The sequence below is a fragment of the Capra hircus genome, chromosome 17, assembly GCF_001704415.2.
Source record: "Capra hircus breed San Clemente chromosome 17, ASM170441v1, whole genome shotgun sequence".
Classification (NCBI taxonomy): domain Eukaryota; kingdom Metazoa; phylum Chordata; class Mammalia; order Artiodactyla; family Bovidae; genus Capra; species Capra hircus.
The window spans coordinates 68,451,861-68,468,104 of NC_030824.1; the positions used below are offsets into that span (position 1 = coordinate 68,451,861).

Here is a 16,244-nt window from a genome sequence, read left to right on the forward strand (position 1 = left end):
GCTCATCATTTTAGAATTTTAGCATTCCTGTGCATTCTCACAGTTTGGGCAGGCTCATGAAGTAAATCACATTCCTACTGCAACGTCTGGATAGCAACCTGTCAAAGCCAAGCTAGAATGCCCCAGCAAAGGGGATATGAATTGAAAATTCTTTTCCCACGTCCAGGGAGACTTATTAGTAGGGCCCCAGTTTGAGTTTTCTCCAGAGAACGGTGGTCGGGATAGCTCCCTGGTTAATGTCGGAAGAGTTGTGTGAACAGGCACAAGATAGTAAGACAGACAGATTCTGGTTTTGGTACAGCTATGAGGAGGTCCAGGGGTCCTCGCAGTCCTGATATGCCTTGCTCCTAGGTCACTCCACCATGACTGATCTCATGGGTGATCTACCGTTGTGGCTCCCGCACCTATAGAGTTTCAACAGGAGTCAGGCCTCATTTTGTGTGGAGACCTGGAAGGCCACTTTTCTTCTGAAGCTGTAAAAGTAGTGCCAGGCTTCCCGTCGAGTTGACCTAGGACGCTGGCTTTTCTTCTCTAGGATTCCACAGGCTGTCAACCGCCACGTGTTTTGATGGTACTTGTGACATTCAATTCAGGGTAGCGGAATCAGGTTTATCTCGAGTGGATTGGGAAATCGGGATCTTTCTGAATTGTGGCACGACCCTTGGAGTTTCTCTCGAGTTTCAAGTGGAGACCACCTCCTCTTGAGGTGCGATGGGAATGCTGGGATTCCTTTCCAGACGAATCAGGGAAATGGACCTTCATCTCAAGATGAGGAAGGAACAACGGGGCTCTTCTTGAGTTGAGGCGGGGCACTCAGTGTTCCTCTCGTATAGAGATGGGTATGTCGGGGAACTTCTTGAGTTGCATCCAGGGTGTCAAGGACCCTTTCGAGACTCAAGAGGGAGGGTGGGATTTCTCTCGAGACGTCACAGCAGAAAAGGGCCTCATCTCGCTTTGAGGGGAGAATCTCCTAGTTTTTCACGAGTTGCAGCAGGAAAATTGGGGTTCCTCTTGAGTTACGATGGGGACCTCAGGGACCTACTCGTGTTGCCTCAGGTAAGTCAAGTATCCATGCGAGTTACGAGGGGCCTCTTGGGATTCGTCTCCAGTCGGTGCTGGGTCCTAGGTCCTAATCTGGATTTGCGGCCGGAACCTCAGGTTTCCTCTCTAGTGCTGACATGGGTCTCGGGGTTCCTATGGAGTCTCAACAGTGGAGTCAGGCTTCATCTCTTGTGGATACATGGAAGTCCGCTTTCCTCTCAAGCTGTAAAAGTAGTGTTAGGCTACTTGTCGAGTTGACATAGGGATCTGTGGCTCCCTCTCGAGGTGCCACAGTGCTGTCACACCTGCCATCGTATTCTGAGTCGATACTCGGAGTGACAGTCAAGTCAATGCAGGGAAATCAGGTGTTTCTAGAGTGGATTGGGTCTTCGGGGTCTTTTTGAAATGTGGTACGACTCTTGGAGTTCTGCCGGAGCCAGTGTGAGGAATCCCACTCATGGCAAAAGTCATGAGGAAGGAGGCCTGACATATGCAAAGGTGGGATCAGGTCTCAGGGGTCCCCCTGGATATTCTCGAGCATCTACCCCCAAAACCAGAGTCTGCCTACCTTACTGCATTATGCTTTCACCACTTCTGACATTACAGAGGTTATCCTCCACTACCTATCTCTAAAAAGGAGCTAACTTAGAGCTCCAGTTAATAAATCTCCTGGACGTAACAAGAGTGTTTCAGTCCACAAGCTCCTCTGATGGCTCTCTAGCCTGCCTGACAGGTTTATCTGGCCACATGTGATTGTTCACAGCCTCCCAACTGTGAGAGGCACGAGATGCTATAAACTTTCTAAGGACAAATTCTTTTGAGAATTCAGAAAATTATTAGTATAGTGTTAGCTAATTAGGTGGAAATTATACCAGTGGAGGGTTTTATTGTTGAGTCAATATTTGCTGCTAAGCTTCCATATCCCTTGCCCCTTATACACACCAATTGATATAACTAGCATATAGGAGAAATAAGTATTAACCTTGATATAATCACTTTAGACCTTAGGCTAAGTAAATTCTTTTCTTGATTATAGCCCACTGCACCTTTGCCCTGTAGGAAAGAAACTTTATCTGGGGCCTTTGGAGGGTGGTGCCTGACTTAAGAAAAATCACCTTTGGAGAAAATAAGGTTTCTGGTTGACTAATCATCATCAGAAAGGGTCATAAAATGTTAGCAGGCCTCTTGGCCAGAAGATGATGTAAATCACCTGAAAGTTTGTATATTGGAAGGAATGCAGAAAGAAAACGTGGTTTCAGTAAGGGTCAGCCCTGACCCCGGGTGACTTTGTATTTCCCATTCATCTCTATGTATGACTTAAAGTATAAAAGCACATCAGGAAAATAAAGAAACAGGACCAGTTCCTGGAAAGATTGGTTTCCCCCGAATCATGTTTTTTCGCTCTCTTCTTTTCTGGCTGAATTTCCATCTGGAACGAGGAAGCTCACCAAGCCTACTAATTTTGCCTGGGCTTCTAAGATCTGAACGGGGAGGCACTTTATGTCTCTACTCCTCTGGGAGACCAGGAAGACGCCTGTGGCATAAGTAGGCAGTGCAAACCCATTGCCCTTGGGTTTTTTTGGTTCTCTGCATAAACCAAGTTATTCACCCTCTTTTCTCCACTAATTTTCCTACTACACTATTCTTCCCTAATTTCTCTCCATATCTTTAATTAAACAGTTTTCCTCTACACGCCAACAATGCCAGGCTTCGAATTACCCTGGAACTACCGGGGCTGGACCCCGACAGAGTTCCTCTCGAGTTTCAAGCTGAGATCACCTCCTCTTGAGGTGCAACGGGAACCCAGGATTCCTTTCCCAACGAAGCAGGGAAATGGACCCTCATCTCGAGATGAGGAGGGGAAAACGGGGCTCTTCTTGAGTTGTGGCAGGACACTCTGTGTTCCTCTCGAGTGGAGACGAGTATGTCGGGGAACTTCTTGAGTTACATCAAGGGTTTCAAAGACCCATTCGAGACTGAAGAGGGAAGTTGGGATTTCTCTCTAGACACCACAATGGAAAAGGGCCTCATCTCGCATTGAGGGGACAATTTCCTGGCTTTTTCTCCAGTTGTGGCAGGAAACCTGGGGTTCCTCTCGAGAACGACGCGGACCTCAGGGATCCGCTAGTGTTGCCTGAGGAAAGTCAAGTCTCCATGTGAGTTGCCAGGGGCCTCTCCAGAATCCTTTCCAGTCATTGCCGGGGCCTATGTCCTCATCTGGAGTTAAGGCCGGAAACTTAGGGTTCCTCTCCAAGGCTGACATGGATCTCAAGATTCCTATGGAGTTTCAACAGGGGAGTCAAGCCTCGTCTTGTGTGGAGATATGCAAGTCTGCTGTCCTCTCGAGCTGTAATAGTAGTGTCAGGCTTCCTGTCGAGTTGTCATAGGGATCTGTGGCTTTCTCTTGTGGTGCGGCAGGGCTGTCACACGTGCCATCATGTTTGGAGTCGATTCTTGGAGTGACAGTCAAGTCAGTGCAGGGGAATCAGGTTTATCTGGAGTGGATTGGGATATCAGGGTCTTTTTGAATTGTGGCTCGACCCCTGGAGTTCCTCTTGAGTTTCAAGTTGAGATAGCCTCCTCTTGAGGTGCGGCGGGAATGCTGGGATTCCTTTCCCGACGAAGCAGGGAAATGGACCATCATGTCGAGATGAGGAGGGAAGAACGAGACCCTTCTTGAGTTGTGGCAGGACTCTCGTTGTTCCTCTTGAGTGGAGACGTGTATGTCGGGGAACTTATTGAGTTGCATCAAGGGTGTCTAGGACCCTTTTAAGGTTCAAAAGGGAAGGTGGGATTTCTCTTGAGAATCCACATTGGAAAAGGTCCTCATCTCGCGTTGACCCAACAATCTCCTGGCTTTTTGTTGAATTGTGGCTGGAACGTTGGGGTTCCTCTGGATTTACAACGGGGACCTCAGGGACCCAATCATGTTGCCTCAGGCTTTCTAGTCTCCATGCGAGTTGCGAGGGGCCTCTCCAGATTCTGCTCCAGTTGCTGCTGGGGCCTAGGTCATCATCTGGAGTTGGTGTCGGAACCTCAGTGTTCCTCTCCAGTGGTGACATGGATCTCGGGGTTCCTCTGGAGTTTCAACAGGGCAGTCAGGCCTCGTCTCGTGTGGAGACATGCAAGTCCGCTTTCCTCGCAAGCTGTAAAGTAGTGTCAGGCTTCCTGTTGAGTTGACATAGGGATCTGTGGCTTTCTCTCAAGGTGCCACAGGGCTGTTGCTGGGTCCAGCCCCGGTGGATCCAGGGAATTTGAAGCGAGACGGAGTCGGCAAGGAGAGACTTATTTATAAACAGAGACTAGGAGAGAATAGTGTAGTAGGAAAATTAGTTGAGAAAAGTGGCTGAATAACTTGGTTTACACAGGAGACCCATAAAGCTCCGAGACAAGGGGCTTGCACCATCTACGTAGGCCACTGGCGCCCACTTGAATAGCAGAGGGTGCCCTGCCTTGGGCTTCCTCTCGTGTGGGTCTTAGAAGCCAGGAGAAATAGGTAGACATGGAGGGCCTCTGTGCTCCAGATTGGAATTCAACCAGAAAAGGGGAGAAAATAAGGACATGGGGAGCCTAGCATTGGTGCCAGACCCACAACGTTATTTTCAAAAGCAACTTATATACCCCATGTGGTGCATAAAGAAATAATGGAATATGCAGAGTTATGCAGGGGCAGCAGTCCTGACCCTTATTGAAACCAGGCTTTCTTTTTGCATACCCTCCCATATACAAGAGGTCTTAGGTGGTTTTACATCATCTTATGGCCAGGGGGCCTGTTAACATTTTTATGGCTCTTTTCCTAGATAAATGTCTATCAACCAGAAAACTCATTTTCGCTTGAAGTGTTTTTTCCTTAATGCACATCACCCTCAAAGTACTAAATAAAGTTACATTCCTGTGGAACAAAGATGCAGTGGTTTATAACAAAGAAAGTACTTAACTCAAAGATCTAATGTGGCTAATGCCAGGGCTACTACCTGTTTTTTCTATATACCAACTGTATCTACAAATAAAAAATGTGAAAACTTGGCAGCAAGTATTGGCTCAACAATGAAACCCTTAATCAGTCCTTTTCTAATGATTTTGATTCCTCAGAAACCCCTACAATCCTAGGATCTATTAAGCTTCCTGTGCCTCTCGTGGTCCAGAGGCCACAAACAATCAGATGCAGAGCTGTAATGGTCCGGACACACCTGTCAGGCAGGCTAGAAAGCCATCAGAGGGGTTTTTGGATTGAAACACTGTTATTATGCCCAGAAGACTTATTATCTAAAAGCTTTAAATTAACTTTTTCCAGAAAAAGGTGCTGGGGTGACAGCCCCCTGTTACTGTCAGAAGAATAGGTGGAAAGCATAACACACTAATGCAGGCAGACTCTGGTTTTTGTTGTAGATGCTCGAGAAAAACCCGGGGGATACCTGAAGGCTGATCCTGCCTTTGCGTTTTATCAGGCCCCTTTCTTCGTGACTTTCGTCTCGGGCGGATTCCCAATGCTGGCTCTGGGCAGGGTGTCACACCTGCCATCTTATTTTGAGTTGATACTCAGGGTGACAGTCGAGTCAGTGCAGGGGAATCAGGTTTACCTGGAGTGGAATCGCGACATCAGGGTCTTTTTGAATTGTGGCACGACCCCTGGAGTTCCTCTCTAGTTTCAAGTTGAGACCGCCTCCTCTTGAAGTGTGACGGGAATGCCGGGATTCCTTTCCTGACGAAGCAGAGATAAGGACCCTCATCTCGAGGTGAGGAGGGAAAAGTGGGGCTCTTCTTGAGTTTTGGAGGGACCCTTGGTGTTCTTCTAGTGGAGACGGGTATGTCAGGGAACTTCCTGAGTGGCATCAATGGTGTCAAGCACCCTTTTGAGGCTCAAGAGGGAAGGTGGGATTTCTCTCGAGATGCCTCAGTGGAAATGGGCCTCAACTCGCCTTGAGGGAAGAATCTCCTGGATTTTCTCGAGTTGCGGCAGGAAACAAGAGGTTCCTCTTGAGTTACGACGTGGATCTCAGGAACCCTCTCGTGTTGCCTCAGGGATGTCAAGTCTCCATTGTGAGTTATGAGGGGCCTCTCGGGATTCCTATCCAGTCAGTAACGGGTCCGAGGGCCTCATCTGGAGTTTAGGCTGGAAACTCAGGTTTCCTTTCCTGTGCTGACATGGATCTCGGGGGTCCTACGGAGTTTCCACAGGGCAGTCAGGCCTCGTCTTGTGTGGAGACATGCAAGTCCGCTTTCCTCTTGAGCTGTAAAAGTAGTTTCACGCTTCCTGTTGAGTTGACATAGGGATCTGTGGCTTTCTCTCAAGGTGCCACAGGGCTGTTGCTGGGTCCAGCCCCGTTGGATCCAAGGAATTTGAAGCAGAGATGGAGTCGGCAAGGAGAGACTTGTTTACAAAGAGAGATTAGGAAAGAATAGTGTAGTAGGAAAATTAGTGGAGAAAAGTGGCTGAATAACTTGGTTTACACAGGAGACATATAAAGCTCTGAGACAACAGGCTTGCACCATCTACATAGGCCACTGGCGCCTGCTTGAATAGCGGAGGGTGCCCCGCCTTGGGCTCCCTGTCACATGAGTCTTAGATTTCAGGGTAAATAGGTAGACACAGAGAGTCTCTGTGCTCCAGATGGGAATTCTGCATGAAAAGAACGACATGGGGAGAGAAAAGAACGACATGGGGGAGCCTATCATTGGTGCCAGACCCACAACTTTATTTTCAAAAGCAGCTTATATACCCAAGTTGTACATGAAAAATAATGGAATATGTAGAGTTATGCAGGGACAGCAGTCCTATCCCTTATTGAGCCCAGGATTTCTTTTTGCATACCCTCCCATATACAAAAGGTTTTAGGTGGTTTTACATTATCTTCTGGCCAGGGGGCCTGTTGACATTTTTATGGCTCTTTTCCTAGATAAATGTCTATCAACCAGAAAACTCATTTCCCCTTGAAGTGTTTTTTCTTTAATGCACATCACCCTCAAAGTACTAAATAAAGTTACATTCCTGTAGAACAAAGATGCAGTGTACTGTAACAAAGAAAGTACTTAACTCAAAGATCTAAGGTTGCTAATGCCAGGGCTACTACCTGTTTTTTCTATATACCAACTGTATCTACAAATAAAAGATATGAAAACTTGGCAGCAAGTATTGGCTCAATAGTGAATCCCTTAATCAGTCCTTTTCTAATGATTTTGACTCCTCAGAAGCCCCTACAGTCCTAGGATCTATTAAGCTTCCTGTGCCTTTCACAATCGGGAGGCTGCAAACAATCACATGTGCAGCTGTAAGGGTCTGGACAAATCTGTCAGGCAGGCTAAAAAGCCATCAGAGGGGTTTTTGGATTGAAACACTCTTACCATGCCCAGGAGACTTATTATCTAAAATCTCTAAATTAACTTTTTCCAGAAAAAGGTGGTGGGGGGACAGCCCCTGGTTACCATCAGAAGAGTAGGTGGAAAGCATAAGACAGCAAAGCAGGCAGGCTCTGGTTTTGGGGGTAGATGCTCGAGAAAATCCAGGGGGACACCTGAGGGCTGATCCCACCTTTGCATTCTTGTCAGACCCCTTTCTTCATGACCTTTCTCATGGGCAGTATTCCCCATGCTGGCTCCCGGCAGGCTGTCACACATGCCATCTTCTTTTGAGTTGATACTCGGGGTGAGAGTCGAGTCAGTGCAGGGGATAAGGTGTATCTGGAGTGGACTGGGACCTCGGGGTCTTTTTGAATTGTGGCACGACCCCTGGATTTCCTCTTGAGTTTCAAGTTGAGACCGCCTTCTCTTGAGGTGCGGCGGGAATGCTGGGATTCCTTTCCCGACAAAGCAGGGAAATGGACCCTCATCTCGAGATGAGGAGGGAAAACTGGGGCCCTTCTTGAGTTTTGGCAGGACCCTTGGTGTTCCTCTCGAGTGGAGATGGGTGTGTCAGGGAAATTCTTGAGTTACATCCAGGGTGTCAAAGACCCTTTCGAGGCTCAAGAGGGAAGGTGGGATTTCTTTCAAGATGCTGCAGTGGAAAAGGGCCTCATCTCACGTTGAGGGGAGAATCTGCTGGTTTCTCTCAAGTTGCAAAAGGACACTTTGGGTTCCTCTCGAGTTTCGACAGGGCCCTCAGGGACCCACTCATGTTGCCTCAGGAAAGTCAAGTCTCCATGCCAGATGCAAGGGGCCTCTCGGGATTCCTGTCTAATTGGTGAGTGTCCTAGGTCTTCATCTGAACTTGAGGCCAGAACCTCAGGATTCTTCTCCAGTGCTGACATGGATCTCGGGGTTCCTACAGAGTTTCAACAGTGGAGTCAGTCTTCGTCTCATGTGGAGACATCCAAGTCCACTTTCCTCTCAAGCTGTAAAAGTACTGTCAGCCTTTCTGTCGAGTGGACATAGGGTTCTGGGGTTTCCTCTTGAGGTGCCATAGGGCTGTCACACCTGCCATTGTGTTGAAGTCGATACTGAGGGTGACAGTCGAATCGGTCCATGGGAATCAGTTGTGTCTGGAGTGGATTGGAACTTTGAGGTCTTTCTGAATTGTGGCACGACCCCTGTAGTTCCTCTCAAGTTTCAAGTTGAGACCGCCTCTTCTTGAGGTGTGATGCGAATGCCGGGATTCCTTTCCCAACGAAGCAGGGAAATAGACCCTCATCTTGAGATGAGGAGGGAAAAACGGGGCTCTTCTTGTTTGTGGTATACACTTGTTGTTTCTCAACTGGAGACGGAGATGTCGGGAAACTTCTTGAGTTGCCTCAAGGGTGTCAAGGACCCTTTCGAGGCTCAAGAGTGAAGGTCTGATTTCTCTAGAGATGCTGCATCATAAGAGGCCCTCATCTCACATTGAGGGGAGAATCTCCTGGTTTTTCTCGAGTTGTGACAGAAAACTTGGTGTTTCTCTTGAGTTACGTCAGGGACCTCAGTGTCCCGCTTGCTACCCGGGACCAGTCCTGGTTGGATCCAGGATACCGAAGTGTGAACAGCGTGTCGAGAGAAATATATAGATATAGAGTGAGATAAAGAAAAAATTTCAGTTAAGAGAATAGGGGACAGAAAAGAGGCTGATATTCCTTGGTTTATGCAGAAAGCCAATAAAGCCCCGGACAAGGGACTTGCACTGTTCACTTTGGCTGCTGGGGCTCTCTTGAATAGTGGAAGGTGCCCCCACCTTGAGCACCTTCTCGAGTGGGTCTTAGAAGCCCAAGCAGGACAGTGAATTCAGAGGGCCCATGTGCTCCACGGAATTAGCCTGAAAATGAGATAAAGAGAAAAAGAAATTATGACATGGGGAGACCAAGCTTGTGCAAGACCCGTAACTTTATTTTCAAAAGGAGTTTATATACCCTAAGTTTTACATAATGGAAGATGCAGAGTCATGCAGGGGCAGCAGTCTTGACCCTTCTTGATACCAGGCTTTCTTTCTGCATACCTTTCCGTATACAAAAGGTCTCAGGTGATTTACATTATCTTCTGGCCAGGAGGCCTGTTAACATTTTATGGCTCTTTTCCTTGATAAATGTTAATCAACCAAAAAACTCATTTTCCCTTGACGTGTTTTTTATTTAATCTACATCACCCTTAAAGTACTAAATAAAGTTACATTATTATACAACAAAGGTGCAGTGAGTTACAATAGAGAAAGTACATAATTCAAGGATCTAATTTTGGTAATTATTTTTTCTATACATCAGGTATATTAATTAATGCACTTTATTTACAGAACAAATAAAGGATATGAAAACTTGGTAGCAAGTATTGGTTCAACAATGAAATCCTTCACCAATACTATTTTAATAATTTTTAACTCCTTGAAAGGCTCTACATGCCTCAAATGTGTCTCTTGCAGTTGTGAGGCTGTAAACAATCACATGCGTAGTTGTAAAAGTCCGGATAAACCTTTCAGGCAAGTTAGAAAGCTATCAGAGTGGTTTGAATTGAAATACCCCAATTATGCCCAGGAGACGTAATAACTAGAGCTCTAAGTTAATTTTCTTCAGAGAAAGTTGGTCGGGGACAGCCCCCCATTGGTAACAGAGGAGTTTGTGAAAAATAGGACAGGCAAATTCTGGTTTTGGGGTAAATGCTCGAGCAGGTCCAGGGGCTCCCTTGAGTCATGCCTTGCCTTTGCCTGTCAGGCCTCTTCCTCATGACCTTTGTCACAGGTGGGATCTCCCGAGCTGGCACCCGGCATCTCCCCCTTTTTTATTTCTTAAGACAACCAGATATACTTCAGTCACGAGCTTCTGAATGCTCTGTCAAAGAATCCTGACAATACAAGGAAGACTAATTATGAGAAGCAGAATTAGATCGGCCAAAGCAGCATAGCTATAAATAGTAGACATAATGTTCTTTTCAGAAATAAAGTTAGAGAAATTTTGGAAAAAGTCACTTGCTACTCCCGCGGCAGTAAAATCTAATCGGGAGTGTTCCATGGTCTGTATCTGATTATGAAGTTTCCCTAAATCTAAACTAATATCTGAGCTATTCCAAACACCTGAAATATGATTTTTAATCTTCTCCCAGTCATAATTGGTCTCATTTACTTTCAGGGGTGTTACACATATCCACTGGTAGTCAGCATGACAGGACAGTGCCAGTTTTACTTTTAAAGCCTGTAATTCAGTCCCAATATATATTATTGCTTCTTCCAGGGCATCTACCCTCATTTCTAGTTTCCTATCTATAACTTCCTGTGTTGCCAACGTTAAAGAAACATTGTTAGACATAGTATCAGCACATTGGGCAGTATGCATTGGTTAAGTCAATGATATTGCTGCCACAGTAACAGAAGTAATTGCAGTTATTAAAGCTGATATTCCCAAAATAAGTAAGCCCCCAAATCATCATGATCACGTTAAATCTTCTAGTTGTTGCAGCACAGAAAGATCATAATTATCATACCAATGAGTGGTTACAGTCACAGGCACCATAATATAGGGTGGACGTTGCAACACCACAAAAGAACAAACATTATATTGAGGGGTCAAACAAGATGAGAGTATACATTGTTCACAAGACACTACATTAGGTCCATCTGAATAATTCATTTGTATATTGTCTTCCAGAGTCATTAGTGAAAAGAAAAACATAAGGAGAGGGTAGACAAGCTAAAATAGAATAAATATAATTATTTTCTGGTGGGCTTAAAGTAATAGGGACAGTAGCGGCAAGAGCTCTCCAAATTTCTGGCTGCCAAAAGGTTTTACCCTTAGCCATATAAGACAGCATAGGGTGAACAAATTGATTATGGTGCCATCTAGTGGCGGCTAATGGCCAAGGAACTGAATATTCTTTTCAATTGCCCAATCTATCGATAAAATCACCATTGGACAGTGGGTCCAGACTTGGATTTGGGTTGTTCCAGTCCTGAATTGTATAATTTCCTCCTCCTGATATTCCGTAATCAGTTCTTGAATTATAAGTACAAGATTTCCAAATTCGATACCCTAAATGATCATCTATAGTTTTCCATATGACATCTGAGGGAGCAACATTGTCACAATTTTGATATTCTGGTGGAGCTTTGAGAAACAAGGATCTATAGGGGTCAAGGACTCCAGGCATACCAGCTTGTAATATCCAAACTGACGGATCCCCTTTAAATGCAATTTTTGAGGTTGGGGAGTCTATTCAGAACTGCTTCTTTAGAGGCTCCAACACATCCTTTTTGGTGGGAGTAATAAAGTTTCTTGTATGACCAGAGGGAAAATTAAAGAAAATAGGAAGATCATCTGTTAGTCCCCTAAAGGTATAATTGAAATTAATAGGGTATTGGTCTTTTACATAGGAAGTATAAGATCCTCCCAGAAGGCGAGGTTGGTCTGTATTTACCCTTATAGGGTCACTACTCCATGTGACTACTTGAAAAGTTGGAGGACCAGGAAAATATGCCCAATAATTTTCTGGAGTGGGAGAGGAGACGCCTACCTGACAAGATAGTAGGGCAAGCATAGCAATAAACACTTTCTCAGGGGAGGTTGAAGATTCCTGTAAAGAAGCTATCCCTGTGCCTGGTGACAGAACATTTTAATCTGTCCCCAGGTGGGTATGGAGTCTTCCTGAGTTGCCCGAATAGGACGTCCTGACACCTCCCTGCAGGGTAAAGGATTAGGGGGAGCAATATCTCGTATATGCAGTTGTGACATCTGTCTGGGGGGTCTGGTGGGTGGGTCCACTCCCTGCTCATCTGGGATCTCTGATGTCAGTCATCCCGAGGTCAGTGGCATTTCTCATACTGGCAGAGGGAGTGGAGGTAGAAGAGGCCCCTTCCTTTTTTTGGGTCATGACAGTGGAGGAGCCAGGTGTCTGGGGAGCTGCGACATGACGAATCAGTCTGTGTGAGATCCAAAACGGTGAAAATGCATCCTGTGGAAAAATACAAGCATATCCTTGGCCGCTAGTTAACAATGGATTGGGACATTTCCACTGTCTGGAGAGTATGTCCTTCCACTTTACCAATGGCTTTACATTTTGTTCTGGACACCAATGATGAAGCATTGCAGTGGTTCCGGATGAATCAGCATTCAGGTTATTTATTACAAAAAGAACATATTGTAAAATCTGATTGGGGAACTATACTTAAATTCCTTTTCCTTTAATTTTTGAATTTGTATTTTTAATGTTTGGTATGCTCTTTCTACTATAGCTTGTCCCAGGGGATTATAGGGGATGCCTGTGTTATGTTTCATTTGACACTTTGTACAAAATTCCTGGAAAGACTTAGAGGTGTAAGCAGGGGCATTATCAATTTTTAAAGCCCTAGGCAGACCCAAATATGGAAAACAAGTAAAGAGATGTTGTATTACATCCCTATATGCCTGTCCAGTGCGAGCAGTGGCAACAATAACATGAGAAAAGGTATCTATGCTTACATGAACAAAAGACAATTTTCTAAATGAGGAGACATGAGTTACATCCATCTGCTAGAGTGCATTAGGTCTGAGACCATGAGGGTTAACTCCCATATACAAACTATTTATAGGAGTGGGAAAATGTGAAGAGGAACGAACAATCTCTCTAGAAGATACTTGAGAAATCCGAAATTGATATCTTAATGCAGTAGCATTTTGATGATGAAGTGAGTGAGAGGCTCGGGCATCTTCAAAAACAGAGGCCACCGTAACCCTGGTTAGTGAATCTGCCAAATCATTTAAAGAATTTAAAGGTCCAGGCAGTCCGGAATGAGCTAGAATGGGGCCAATAAAAAATGCTCTGTTACGTTTCCAAATTTGCTGCTTCAATTTAGTTAACAAGTGAAAGATAGTAGCTTTGTTTTCGGGCAGAACTGCAGTCTCAATGTGTGTAAACAGCCCGACCACATACTGAGAGTCAGAGTAAAGGTTAAATTCCTCGTCTGCAAACATAACAAAAGCGTCTATGCCCCAATCAGTAACGCTGAAGAAGCTGAAGCTGAATGGTTCTATGAAGACCTACACGACCTTTTAGAACTAACACCTAAAAAACATGTCCTTTCCATTATAGGGGACTGGAATGCAAAAGTAGGAAGTCAAGAAACACCTGGAGTAACAGGCAAATTTGGCTTTGGAATGCAGAAAGAAGCAGGGCAAAGGCTAATAGAGTTTTGCCAAGAAAATTCACTGGTCATAGCAAACACCCTCTTCCAACAACACAAGAGAAGACTCTACACATGGACAGCACCAGATGGTCAACACTGAAATCAGATTGATTGTATTCTTTGCAGCCAAAGATGGAGAAGCTCTATACAGTCAACAAAAACAAGACCAGGAGCTGGCTGTGGCTCAGATCATGAACTCCTTATTACCAAATTCAGACTGAAATTGAAGAAAGTAGGGAAAACCGTTAGACCATTCAGGTATGACCTAAATCAAATCCCTTATGATTATACAGTGGAAGTGAGAAATAGATTTAAGGGCCTAGATCTGATAGATAGAGTGCCTGATGAACTATGGAATGTGGTTCGTGACATTGTACAGGAGACAGGGATTAAGACCATCCCCATGTGAAAGAAAGGCAAAAAAGAAAAATGGCTGTCTAGGGAGGCCCTGCAAATAGCTGTGAAAAGAAGAGAAGTGAAAGGCAAAGGAGAAAAGGAAAGATATAAGCATCTGAATGCAGAGTTCCAAAGAATAGCAAGAAGAGATAAGAAAGCCTTCTTCAGCAATCAATGCAAAGACATAGAGGAAAAGAACAGAATGGAAAAGACTAGAGATCTCTTCAAGAAAATTAGAGATACCAAGGGAATATTTCATGCAAAGATGGGCTTGATAAAGGACAGAAATGGTATGGACCTAACAGAAGCAGAAGATATTAAGAAGAGGTGGCAAGAATACACAGGAGAACTGTACCAAAAGGATCTTCATGACCCGTATAATCACAATGGTGTGATCACACATCTAAAGCCAGACATCCTGGAATGTGAAGTCAAGTGGGCCTTAGAAAGCATCACTATGAACAAAGCTAGTGGAGGTGATGGAATTCCAGTTGAGCTATTTAAAATCCTGAAAGATGATGCTGCGAAAGTGCTACACTCAATATGCCAGCAAATTTGGAAAACTCAGCAGTGGCCACAGGACTGGAAAAGGTCAGTTTTCATTCCAATTCCAAAAAAAAAAGGCAATGCCAAAGAATGCTCAAACTACCACACAATTGCACTCATCTCACACACTAGTAAAGTAATGCTCAAAATTTTCCAAGCCAGCTTCAGCAATACATGAACCGTGAACTTCCTGATGTTCAAGCTGGTTTTAGAAATGGTAGAGGAACCAGAGATCAAATTGCCAACATCCGCTGGATCATGGAAAAAGGAAGAGAGTTCCAGGAAAACATCTATTTCTGCTTTATTGACTATGCCAAAGCCTTTGACTGTGTGGATCACAATCAACTGTGGAAAATTCTGAAAGACATGGGAATACCAGACCACCTAACCTGCCTCTTGAGAAATCTGTATGCAGGTCAGGAACCAAAAGTTAGAACTGGATATGGAACAACAGACCAGTTCCACATAGGAAAAGGAGTACATCAAGGCTGTATATTGTCACCCTGCTTATTTAACTTATATACAGAGTATAACAAGAGAAACGCAGGACTGGAAGAAACACCAGCTGGAATGAAGATTGCCGGGAGAAATAGCAATAACCTCAGACATGCAGATGACACCACCCTTATGGAAGAAAGAGAAAAGGAACTAAAAAGCGTCTTGATGAAAGTGAAAGAGGAGAGTTAAAAAGTTGGCTTAAAGCTCAACATTCAGAAAACGAAGATCATGGCATCCGGTCCCATCACTTCATGGGAAATAGATGGGGAAACAGTGGAAATAATGTCAGACTTTATTTTTGATGGCTCCAAAATCGCTGCAGATGGTGACTGCAGCCATGAAATTAAAAGACGGTTACTCCTTGGAAGCAAAGTTATGACCAATCTAGATTGCATATTTAAAAGCAGAGATATTACTTTGCGACTAAGGTCCGTCTAGTCAAGGCTATGGTTTTCCCAGTATTCATGTATGGCTGTGAGAGTTGGACTGTGAAGAAGGCTGAGCGCCGAATAATTGATGCTTTTGAACTGTAGTGTTGGAGAAGACTCTTGAGAGTCCCTTGGACTGCAAGGAGATCCAACCAGTCCATTCTGAAGATCAACCCTGGGATTTCTTTGGAAGGAATGATGCTAAAGCTGAAACTCCAGTACTTTGGCCATTTCATGTGAAGAGTTGACTCATTGGAAGAATTTGATGCTGGGAGGGATTGGGGGCAGGAGGAAAAGGGGACGACAGAGGATGAGATGGCTGGATGGCATCACTGACTCAATGGACGTGAGTCTGAGTGAACTCCGGGAGTTGGTGATGGACAGGGAGGCCTGGCGTGATGTGGTCCAGGGGGTCGCACAGAGTCAGACATGACTGAGTGACTGAACTGAAGTGAACTGAACTGATAACAGCTGTGAGTTCAGCTCTTTCAGCTGAAATTTCCTGTGTTTGTGGAACCTTATGCTGATTTTTTGTAACTATAGAAGCTTTACCATTAGCCGACCCATCAGTAAAGGCCATTTGAGCATCGGGAATAGGAAATTGTTTGCACCTAACAGGAAAAATAACCGGGTGTCTAGATATAAAATTTAACAAAGCATGTGAGGGTAAATGATGCAGAATTTGACCAAAATAGTTTCCAGTAGCAATCTGCCAGTTTTCATCAAACATTAGGAGAGCATCAAGCTATTCTTTGTTATATGGAATTACAATTTCTGATGGCTCTTTACCA

General features: G+C 44.7%; 1 pseudogene; it reads right to left on the reverse strand.

Moving 5' to 3' along the window:
- LOC108637866 lies at nt 10,167-12,404 on the reverse strand (annotated as a pseudogene).